Genomic DNA, 12,717 nt, shown 5'->3' on the forward strand with positions numbered 1-12,717 from the left:
GCGAATCGAATCGCCGCCATTCCCGGGTTTCGGTAAAGTGGCAATCTGCGCGGACGTGGGCGCAAATTGCGTTAATGGCCTCTCACCCGACTTTACCACGGGCGCAACGCAATGGTAAAATCGGGCCCAAAGGGTATAATGCACCTGAATCGATTCTAAGTATCCACTATTTGCGGATAGCGATGAGGACTGTCAGAGGATACAGCAGGCTGTAGATTAGTTAGAGGCTTGGGCGGAGAGATGGCAGATGTAGTTTAATCCTGACAAATGTGAGGTAGTGCATTTTGGAAGGTCTAATACAGATAAGAAATATACAGTAAATGGCAGAGCCCTTAAGAGTATTGATAGGCAGAGGGATCTGGGTGTACAGGTACACAGGTCACTGAAAGTGGCAACGCAGGTGGAGAAGGTAGTCAAGAAGGCATACGCATGCTTGCTTTCATCGGCCAGGGCATTGAGTTTAAAAATTGGCAAGTCATGTTGCAGCTTTATAGAATCTTAGTTAGGCCGCATTTGGAACATAGTGTTCAATTCTGGTCACCACACTACCAGAAGGATGTGGAGGTTTTGGAGAGGGTACCGAAAAGATTTACCAGGATGTTGCTTGGTATGGCATTAACTATGAGGAGAGGTTGGAGAAACTTGGTTTGTTGTCACTGGAACGACGGAGGTTGAGGGGAGATCTGATAGAAGTCTACAAGATCATGAGAGACATGGACAGAGTGGATAGTCAGAAGCTTTTTCCCAGGGTGGAAGAGTCAATTACTAGGGGGCATAGGTTTAAGGTGCGAGGGGCAAGGTTTAAAGGAGATGTACAAGGCAAGTTTTTTACACGGAGGGTGGTGGGTGCCTGGAACTCGCTGCCGGGGAGGTAGTGGAAGCGAATACGATAGTGAGTTTTCAGGGATGTCTGGACAAATACATGAATAGGATGGGAATAGAGGGATGTGGTCCCCGGGAGGGTAGGGGGTTTTAGTTCAGTTGGGCAGCATGGTCAGTGCAGGCTTGGAGGGCCGAAGGGCCTGTTCCTGTGCTGTAATTTTCTTTGTTCTTTGTTCTTTGTAAGTAGCCATGCCAGTGAGAAAACTGGAGTGTTTCTGCATCATGGAAACACAATAGCCAGCGAAGCCTTTCTGAGGTTGGAGTATTCCTTTTAAAGGGTACTCTGATCTTGGCGTTCAGGCACAGGCCTCCTTTCCCCCCACCAATAAAAAGATGACCCCCCCGCACCGAGGGGGGAGCACAACCAATCCCTCAGCACGGAGGAGGACCCTGCCCCCCCACCACCAAGAGAATGGGTCATCCCACCACCCCCCACACCACGTAGGCATGAGAGTGACCTGATCCCTGCCCCCTCACCAGACACAGAATCTGATATCGGGCCTCCATAGGCTCCACCCCATAACATGTATCAAATGCATCTGAAGTACTCCCCATTGTTCCTAACCGCAATGTTTATTCACACCCGAGTTCTCCTTGACAGCTGCAGGCAACCTCAATGTTGCGAAATTATTTTCCTTCCTAACCGATGGGAAGGGAATTCCCTTGAGTGAAAATAACTTCTCCAATGCGTCAGAGGATTTCAAAGGGGCATTCTAACACCTGCAGCTTCTTAGGGAGAGAAAGAGGAATCCGTTCTGCAGAATGGAGTGCTGCTGTGATTCGAAAGCCTTCCAGATATCCAGAGGCAGGGAGATTAAATTGAGCAGGCCACTTCAAAGCTTTCCCCCACCAGCAGCAAGTATCTTCTCCCCTGAAATCGCCATGCCAAGAGTGATCTTCAGGCTTCCCAGGGCTGGAAGGGGCAATCTAGCCACGAAACCTTCATCCCAGGAGGTCAACCCTCTTCCCCCAGTCTGAGCTCCCCCAACCCTCCCATGTCCCTTGAGGGATCCTCTCTCCGAAGCCTCACAGCAGCAGAGGAGCACAAGGGCACTGCACTTACCTCCTTGCCCCCCCCGCCCCCGCCCCCCCTCCATCGAGGTTCATCGCGCCAGGTCCACGATTGTCAGCACCATCGCCAAAGCCCGCCGGGTGCATCGTGGGAGGCCACTGAATCGAGCTTCCAGCCTGTTAATAAAATGCAAATCTACAGATTGGCATAATTGGTAGGAACCAACCAGGGTCGGTAAAGTGGGCGGGGCGAATGGCGATGGATTTGCCATGTGGCGGGAATCCTATTTTAGCCCCGATGTCCGATTCAGCAGAGCAATAGGATTCCTGTCAGGGACCAGTGAATCTCCCCCTCAATAAATCTCACCCACTCTAAAAGGTTTACCCCTTATCCTCAAACTATGACCCCAGTTCTGGATTCTCCCACCATTTTGAATGGCTCTACCTCACATTAAGTTGATCTTTCTCTACATCCTAGCTATGACTGTAACACTACATTCTGCACACTCTCCTTTCCTTCTCTATGTACAGTATGCTTTGTCTGTATAGCGCGCAAGAAACAATACTTTCCACTGTATGCTAATACATGTGACAATAATAAATCAAATCAAATCAAATCATTGGGAATGTTCTTTCTGAATCTACCCTGTCTAACCCTGTTAGAATTTTATAAGTTTCTATGAGATCTCCTCTCACTCTTCTAAACTCCAATGAATACAATCCTAACTGACTTAGTCTCTCCTCATATGACAGACAGACCTGCCATCTCAGGAGTCAGCCTGGTAAACCTTCGCTGTGCTCCCTCTATAGCAAAGACATCCTTCCTCAGACAAGGACACCAAAATTGCACACAATACACCAAGTGTGGCCTCACCAATGCCCTCTACAATTGCAACAAAACATCCCTATCTCTATACTCAAATCTCCTCACTATGAAGGCCAACTGTAAGAGGAATTTTCTGAGGTGCCCCCTTGGGATGCCCTGTATTTAGTTGACCTCTCTTGACCAATACATAGACTGCGAAAGACAGTCTATAATTAAAGAATGAAAAGGAATTTATTTGCTAATACATGCATCAGGAGAAAGACACAGTCAATGAGGATTGACTGACATCTCTGAGCTAATCTCGCAATTGTAAAATTGTTATATTATTCTGAACATTTCAATATCCCGCCCAGCCTCGTCAATCAGATTGAAGAGTCCAATCACAATGTTACTCATTATTACCTTAGCCAATAACGTTCCACCTGTCAACAGGAATGGGAGATCAGTAGCTCATTGCCCCTGTAGGTTCCTTCCCCGTTACCTCGGAAACCTAACCCACATCAATTCCGGTAATGAAGGCCACTGCTTGCAGCTGCGAATCTTAATTGGCAAAAGGAGTAATTCTCTGCCTGAATCTGACCTTTCCTTATCAGATGGTGAGACTTCTCCAGCCTCACTATCCATGAATGAATCCACTCCCTTACATACCAGGCCTATGATTAAACTTGCTTTCGTGTATCCAAAAACAGATAAGAAATTGCCTTTCTACGCTCCATTGTATTAAAAGAAGTTGGCCTGTCTACCACTGTATTTCCCATCATGCTGCATTCAGAATGAAGTTGGCCAAGGCACACAATACATATATATTGAAAATACAGTTTAAGCTTATAATACTTAGTTAATTTATGGTTATACAGTTTATAATACCTTTGCAGTTTATAATACCTTTGCATATTTTGTTCAAGGCACATTGTGAATCCTCACTATATATAAGGCACATTATAATTACCTTAACCTAGTCTACTTGTTATGGTAAAACTAAAATAAAGGGCCTCATACTAAGAATCCTATACTATCCCCATCACCAACATACCATTTGCCTTCTTTACTGCCTGCTGTACCTGTGCGTTTACTTCCAGCGACTGATGCACGAGGACACCAAGGTCTTGCTGAGTATCCACCTCTCTTAATTTACACCCATTCAAGTAATAATCCGTCTTCCTATTATTGCTACCATAGTGGATAACCTCATATTTATCCACATTATACTGCATCTGCCATGCATATGCCCACTCGCTCAGCCTGTCCAAATCACGCTGTAGCTTCTCTGCATCCTCCTCACAGCTCACCCTCCCACCCAACTTTGTATCATCCACAAAGTTAGAGATAATACATTCAGTTCCTTCGTCCAAATCATTAATATATAATGTGAGCAGTTGGGTTCCTAACATATGTCCTTGCGGAACCCCATTGGTTACTGACTGCCAATCAGAAAAAGACCCATTTATGCCAACTCTTTGGCAACCAGCTTTCTATCCATCACAAGTCATTACCTGCAATCCCATGTGCTTTAATTTTACAGTAGTCTGTTATGTGAGACCTTGACGAAAGCTTTCTGAAAGTCTAAATAAACCACATCCACTGATTCTCCTCGGTCAATTCTACTAGTTACATCCTCAAAGAATTCCAATAGATTTGTCAAGCATAATTTCCCTTTGTAAATCCATGTTGACTTTGTCGAATTATACCACTGCCTTCCAAATGCTGAATTATGGAATTTTTGATAATAGACTCTAGCAACTTCCCCAGTACCGGCGTTATGCTCACTGGCCTATAGTTCCCTGTTTTCTCTCTATCTCCCTTTTTGAATAGCGGGTTTACATTAGCTATCCTCCAATCTGTAGGAACCAGTCCAGAGTCCAGAGAATTTTGGAAAATAACCACCAATGGATCTACTATTTCCAGGGCCACTTCCTTCAGTACTCTGGGATGAAGATTATCAGGACCTGGAGATTTGTCCAACTTCAATCTCATCAATTTCCCCAAAACCATTTCTCGACAAATGCTGATTTCCTTCAGCTCCTCACTAAAACTTGTTTCTCTCAGAACTTCTGGTACATTATTCATGTCTTTCTTTGTGAAGACTGAAGCAAAGTTCGACTTTGGTTCCGAGGCCATTTCCCCGTTATGAATTCTCCTCTTTCTGACTGTAAGGTGCCTACATTGTTTTTGTCATAGAATCATAGAATCCTTACAGTGCAGAAAGATGCCATTCAGCCCATCGAGTGTGCACCAATCACAATCCCACCCAAGCCCTATCCCCATAATCCCATAACCCCACTGATTGACCCTGCTAACCCCGTGACACTAAGGGGCAATTTAGCATGGCCAATCACCCTAACCCACACATCTTTGGACTATGGAAGGAAACTGGAGCACCCAGAGGAAACCCACACAGACACGAGAAGAACGTGCAGACAGACAGTCACCCAAGCTGGGAATCGAACCTGGGTCCCTGGCGCTGTGAAGCAGCAGTGCTAACCACTGTGCCACCGGGCCGCCCCAACCTTTTGTCGATCTTTGTCAATCTTGTCAATCTTTTTCGTTTTACATACCACATGCGCCAGGCCAGGATGTCAGTGCCAGGGGACAGTGGGACAGTGCACTGTTGGCACTACCGAGGGGGTTGGCCTGAGGGGTGGGCCTGAGGGGGGAGGGGCCTAGGGGGGCTGGGGTTGGGAGGGCTGATGGGGGAATGTGGGGCTGAGGAGATGGGGCACCTGAGGTGGGGGGGGGGGGGGGGGGATTGGGTCACCCTCATGCCTGCATGGTGTGGGGGGGGGGGGGGGGGGGGGCAGTGACATGTTATTTTAGAGGTTGGGGGGAGGATGCCCTTTTTCCTGAGGCATTAATGGTGCTCCCCTTGTCAGTGGGGGTTGGGGGGGCGGGGATCACCATTTCCATGGGGGGAGGGTTCTCTCTGAACTCTTTTCAAAGGGCGCTCTGATCTTGGTGAAGGTAGGCTGGCGAGCATGCCTCTCGTTATGCATATTTTTACATGCTAAAGATGGGTAAACCCTACTGGGAGACATCTCTTTAATCTGTGCTTAATGCTGCCTCCACTCGCATTGTCTGTATCTTTAAGACCTGGCTGGCTGTAGGGATTCGCATTCTAATCAGTACTCTGTAACTTGATTTTGTGTCTCTGTGCCCTGTTTGAGAGCAGATTTCCACTCCATCTGACGAAGGAGCAGCGCTCCGAAAGCTAATGGCTTTTGCTACCAAATAAACCTGTTGGACTTTAACCTGGTGTTGTTAAAACTCTTACTGTGTTCACCCCAGTCCAACGCCGGCATCTCCACATCATCGACACTGTCATTGCCAGAGGGAAACATTCTGAATTCCCCGCTGGCGGCAGCACCTTGTTTTATTTCCCAGAGAATCACAGCCATTATTTCAGAATTACAGTAATAAGCTTCAGGGGGTTTGTTTCGGCGAATATGGTTTGCGTTAAAAGGTTCAACTTAGTCTCAGGCCAAAAACACATTAACTCAATTTCAGGTCCCCAGCAGTGTCTCCTAATGAAAGAAATAAACACTTGGGGATACTAGGAACTGGACCAGACTGAATATCATGGCCGCGATTCTCCCATTGCGGCCCGCCACTTTCCTGGCGGGTCTGGCTGGGAGACGCGCGTCTGTGGCCTTGAATGGGGATTTGTGCATGCGCCGGGAATGCATGCGCATCTCCCGGAGCTGGCAAGCAGTCGCCCGCCAGATCGGTCCCGATCGAATCTCCCATCCAGCCAGGAGTACTTCATTCCAGCAGAGTTCAGAGTAGCTCCCCATGTTCAGTGAGCTGGCAGGAGACCCCGCTGGAATGAAGGGGGGGGGGAAATCGGGGTCAGCCAGGGGGTCGGGTGGCGGGGGATGGTGCACCCTGGGCATGGGCACCCTGGCATGCCCAAGGGGCAAAGTGCCCATGCTCACCGGGTATCGGGCAGTGCCAAGGGGCAGGGCCTATTGTGGGCAGGGCCTAGGTACAATTGGGGGGTGTGGGGGGGGGCCCACTGCCATTCTGCATTGGAATCAGTCTGGGATGGAGGGAGGGCAACGGGCTGTGGGGGGTGGGGAGGGGTGGTCTGCAATGGGGGCCTGCCTCTGGGGGAGTCTGACCCTGGGTGGAAGGGGGGTCAGGGGGGAGAGAGGTCTGCTGGGGTGAGGGGGTGGGGGGGATCGCCACTGCTGGGGGGTGGGGCCTGGGCAAAGGAGCGCTCCAGGACGGGACGGGTGGGGGAGGGTCAGGGCCGGCCCAGGAATTGTTGTGGGGGCCGCGATCGGGCCGTGGGGGGCCAGCACTGTGGGGGTCCCGAACTGGCCAGCAATCGGACTGGCCAGCAAACTAGAGTTTGACAGTTTGGGGCCACTGCACATGCGCAGAGCTCCAGAACTGTCAAACTCCGGCGTGAATAGGCCACCCACCCCCCTCACCCCGGGTTTTTAATGAGATTCACAACTGGGACCTCTTCAGTGAGAAGTTTAACAACACCAGGTTAAAGTCCAACAGGTTTATTTGGTAGCAAAAGCCACACAAGCTTTTGGAGCTCTTAGCCCCTTCTTCAGGTGAGTGGGAATTCTGTTCACAAACAGAGCTCATAAAGACACAGACTCAATTTACATGAATAATGGTTGGAATGCGAATACTTACAACTAATCAAGTCTTTAAGAAACGAAACAATGTGAGTGGAGAGAGCATCAAGACAGGCTAAAAAGATGTGTATTGTCTCCAGACAAGACAGCCAGTGAAACTCTGCAGGTCCACGCAACTGTGGGAGTTACAAATAGTGTGACATGAACCCAATATCCCGGTTGAGGCCGTCCTCGTGTGTGCGGAACTTGGCTACCACAGTTGCGTGGACCTGCAGAGTTTCACTGGCTGTCTTGTCTGGAGACAATACACATCTTTTTAGCCTGTCTTGATGCTCTCTCCACTCACATTATTTCGTTTCTTAAAGACTTGATTAGTTGTAAGTATTCGCATTCCAACCATTATTCATGTAAATTGAGTCTGTGTCTTTATAAGCTCTGTTTGTGAACAGAATTCCCACTCACCTGAAGAAGGGGCTAAGAGCTCCGAAAGCTTGTGTGGCTTTTGCTACCAAATAAACCTGTTGGACTTTAACCTGGTGTTGTTAAACTTCTTACTGTGTTTACCCCAGTCCAACGCCGGCATCTCCACATCATGACCTCTTCAGTGCCCAGAGTGTGGAGATTCAGGTGAGAAGCTGAGCTGTCAGAACAGTCGCGATTTAGAACAGTTTTCCTGCCAATTCAGCACTTTTGGGAGAACCACCTCCAACTCCCGCCCGCCCTCCCGCCCCCCCCTCCCCCCCCACCCCATATTTCCACATTGCAGGCTTTGAAACATAAAAGATAACAGACTTGTCACAGATATTATGTGCTCTTTGTGTAAACTAAATGAGGAACTACATTTTAATTACTTTACATGCAAGGGCGGCACAGTGGTTAGCACTGCTACCTCACTGCGCCAGGGATCTGGGTTCGATTCCTGTCTTGGGCCACTGTCGGTGTGGAGTCTGTACATTCTCCCCATGTCTGTGTTGGTTTCCTCCGGGGGCTCTGGTTTCCTACCACTGTCTTGTAAGACGTGCTGGTTAGGTGGATTGGCTGTGCTAAATTCTCCCTCGGTGTATCCGAACAGGCAAGTGTATCCGAGTGTGGCGAATAGGGGATTTTTACATTAACTTCATGCAGTGTCAATGTAAGCTTACTGGTGACACTAATCAATAAATAAATAAAACCTGTTAAAAAGAAAAGGGGCTTCCATCTTGTAAACGAGGGAGTCAGTTTGGGAACAGCCATCAGGAAAACAGAAACAATTAAAACAACTGTGAGAATTTCTGAGGTGTATTTTAATTATGAGGATAATAGAAGAATCATAGAATCACACAGTGCAGAAGAGGCCCTTCGGCCCATTGAGTCTGCACTGACATGTGAGAAACACCTAACCTCCCACCTCATCCCATTTATCAGCACTTGGCCCATAGCCTTGAATGTTATGATGTGCCATGTGCTCATCCAGTACTTTTTAAAGGATGTGAGGCAACCCGCCTCTACCAGCCTCCCAGACAGCGCATTCCAGGTCATCACCACCATCTGGGTAAAAAATGTAGTGCCATGTGCTCGTCCAGGTACTTTTTAAAGTACAGTAATGATCCATCAATATATTTTTTGGGCTGAAAGAGAATATACATATGAAAATAGCAACATGAGCACTTTTGACTAAGCAACAGACTAATTTTACTTCAAGGCCTGTGATATTCTTCTATCACTTGGCAAAAGCCATGTTATTTTCAGCTACCCTTGCGCTCTCCTTTCTGCTTGAGTAGCACCCACCCTCTGAGTGGACTACCAGCCTTCCAAAGCTGCAGACCCTCTGTTTGGATCCTGACCACGGTGGCCATCTTCCTTAATTGGACATGACCAATTAGAAGGATGCCTCAGGAGTGTCAACTGCAGACCTGTATGCGGTCTGGACCCAGAAACGGCCCTGACCCCTGAGAATGAAAACCCTACAAGATTTTGCTGCAATATCTGAGATAGTCCAGCAGTAATGATTTTGTTTTTATTCACTTGTGGGACATGGGCATTGCTGGCTGGCCAGCACGGATTGTCCATCCTTAGTTGCCCTTGAACTGAATGGCTTCCTAGGCCATTTTAGAGGATGTTACTGCAGCTCTGGAGTCAAATGTAGGCCAGACCAGGTAAGGACAGCAGATTTCCTTCCCTAAAGGGCATTGGTGAACCAGATGGGTTTTTCCGACAATTGACAATGGTCATCAGCAGATTCTTAATTCCAGATATTTTTATTGAATTCAAATTCCACCATCTGTCGTGGTGGGGATTCGAACCCTGGTCCGCAGAATATTAGCTAAGTTTCTGGATTAATAGTTTAGCATTAATACCACCAGCCATCACCTCCCCTAATGATACATTTTATTGGCCGCTGCCATAAACTCTGCTCCTTATTACTGACTCCAGCCATGTATCAGCCACTTACTCAGGCTGAACAAGACAAGAGAGAACTTGACAGAAAATGCTGGAAAATCCCAACAGGTCTGTCAGCATCTGTGGAGAGAGACTAGAGCCAATGTTTTGAGTCAGAGATCAAGATGAAAGGAATGGACCTTGAGTTCCTTAACACCTAAAAGGAACAAGCTCCAGGAGAGAACATGACCTCTGTTTGAACTAGACCTGTGCTCCAAACATCATCTTGCCTATCACCACAACTTCTTGTTTCCCCCTGCAGCATTACCTCTTTCTACCTCAACACCTGCACTGCTGATAATATTTATTTGTGTTTTTGTTGAATATTTTTCCCTTACCCTCCTTCCAGCTCTGACATTCCATCTTCCATAATTTCCAACATTTCACCACTTTTAATTCTCTTCCGCACTAGCTCCTATTCACCCATTTCCCCCAAACTTCTGAAAGTTTCTTCAGTTTTATACGTTCACTTCTATCTCTTAGTCTGTTGATTGTGCGCTTGTTTGCATTCCCCGATCTCTTTGTCTCACCATTGTTGAGAGATCCTTTGGCTGCCTCGATACTTCCTCTGAAACTTCCTCTTTAAACCCCTCCACTTCTTGTTTCACTCCTCTTAAGATTCCTCTTACGAGAAAATGCAAACTAAAATAACCAAAATTACTTAGTGACTCCCAACGAAAGAATTACCAACAAAATTTCACTTTTTGCAACTTTTACTTTCACACAAAACCCAAGCAATGTAAATTAAACAGGAAGTGACAGGCAAATGACACTTTTAAGCAAAAAGGTCAATTTCATTTGAAATAGTCAATATGGTAAAGATACGTCTTACACACCCACAGGCACCCTCAGCACTCCCCACATGAATGTGGCATGACGTAGTTCCATAATACACTGTTCTTTATTCACACAGGGGAGATCAGGTGTCCTATCCAACAACAGTTTTCACCTTCAAGTTTCACAGGTACGATTATCGTCAGCATGACACATTTCTATGAACTATTTCTCCCTAAGGTCACAACATTCCTGATGGTGAAGATTTCCAGAGTTCCTATTCAACCAACAAACCAATGATACCCAGGATCAGGGTTCAGCCACTGCTGGGAAAACACCGAGCTTTTTAGTGTCTCTGAGCTATTCACACAGCTCTCTGCATTTTAGGCCTTTTTAGCCAGCTCACACATACTTCCAAATTTCCTGTCTTGCTTCCAGCCAAACAGTAAAACCAACCTCTTCCTGAGAACCTATAGCTGCTTCGATACTTCCATTGAAACTCTCTCTTTAAACCCCTCCACTTCTTGTTTCACTCCTTTCTCTTATGATCCCCATGGGGAAGCTGCAAACTAAAATAACCAAAATTACTTAGTGACTCCCAGCAAAAAAATTAATAACAAAATTTCACTTTTTGCAACTTTTGCTTAAGCATAAATCCAAAGCAATGTAAATCAAAATTAATAGACAACCTGTCATCACAAGAATTCTCGGTGTTTCTCCTGTCGCTGTCTGATTTCTCTCCGACCCTGATTTCTCTGCGACTGTTCTGTACAGTGGTCACTTTCATGCTGCAGCTTGTTGGGTCACCAGGTTACAACTTGCCAAAGCTCCTTCAACAGGACCTTCGAAACCCGTGACTTCTACTACCTAAAAAAGTCTCACAACACCAGGTTAAAGTCCAACATGTTTACTTGGAATCACGAGCTCTCGGAGCGCTGCTTCTTTATCAGGTGACATGAAGGAGCAGCACTCTGAAAGCTCGTGATTCCAAATAAACCTGTTGGACTTTAACCTGGTGTTGTGAGTCTTCTTACTGTGCCCACCCCAGTCCAACGCCGGTATCTCCACATCATTTCTATCACCTAGAAAGACAAGGGGAGTAGATGCTAGAGAATATCACCACACTCGGGTTCCCCTCCATGGCACACACCATCCTGATTTAGAACTATGGGGTGCAGTTTAGCGACCGTGTTAGCCACAGGCGCAGATCCTGTCATGGCCGCTCAATCTTGCAAGAGACCAAAAGTGGGATTTGCGCCGGTGAGATTTCTCATCCTCTGGAGTAGCTGTTCAGGAAACTAGTTTTAAGGAATGACAACAATGAGGTCTCTGAATGATGCAGCCTGAGTAAGAAACGTGCCTATTAGCTCTGCCTCTCCCTGAAGCAGAAAGAAATTGTGCCCTTTGACATTCCTGAGATTCATGCTCAGCAAACTAATTGACCATCGGAAGTTAACCCCTTTGAAGTGTCAATTGCCCACTGTCTCAAAGTCAATGAATGGGATGAATACTCAGGGTTCAGGGCTCAAAGCTTGGTGGCATGAGATCAAGAGGCATTGGACTCACTTCTCTGCTGGGACCACAGTACCTGCCAGTCAGGATCCATTAGCCCCTGTCGTGGGGAATTCTATTTTGGTGGCCAGATTACTTTAGAAAGTTCTAAAAAGCAACTTTGATAAGTAGATTCTTGCAAAGGTAAACAAAACTCAGTCTTCAAAGCGTAATAAAATTTTATTTTTATAAAACTAGTTTTATTAAAACATTGAAATGTTAGAATAAAAAAAAATTACAAATTAACAATATTCAGACAAACCTACAATTAAGACAAGACAAATTTATTTCAGCCGAAAGGAAGATCTCTGATTACACCTACACAGCAAATTAGCTATGAGGCATTCTCAAAAGATCTCAGATTTCATGCCAAAAAGCAGAATGGTTATAGTTTTTGTTATCAGGTTATACAGCCCAGCACTTAATTAAAAGCAATTTCATTTATTCACTGTTCTGTCAATCTAACAATGGCATCTTGGTGGAACCTCTCTCTTTTGAGATGCCAAATTTCCTTCGTCTTCTGAGAAAGTAGTGGCGTTGGTGGGCTTTCTTAACGATATCGTCCGCATGGAGGGATCAGGACAGGTTGTTGGTGACCTGGACACCTGAAAATTTGAAGCGCTCGACCATTTCTGCTTTGTCCCCATTGATGTAGACAGGGGCATG

Source organism: Mustelus asterias, chromosome 6, assembly GCF_964213995.1.
Source record: "Mustelus asterias chromosome 6, sMusAst1.hap1.1, whole genome shotgun sequence".
Classification (NCBI taxonomy): domain Eukaryota; kingdom Metazoa; phylum Chordata; class Chondrichthyes; order Carcharhiniformes; family Triakidae; genus Mustelus; species Mustelus asterias.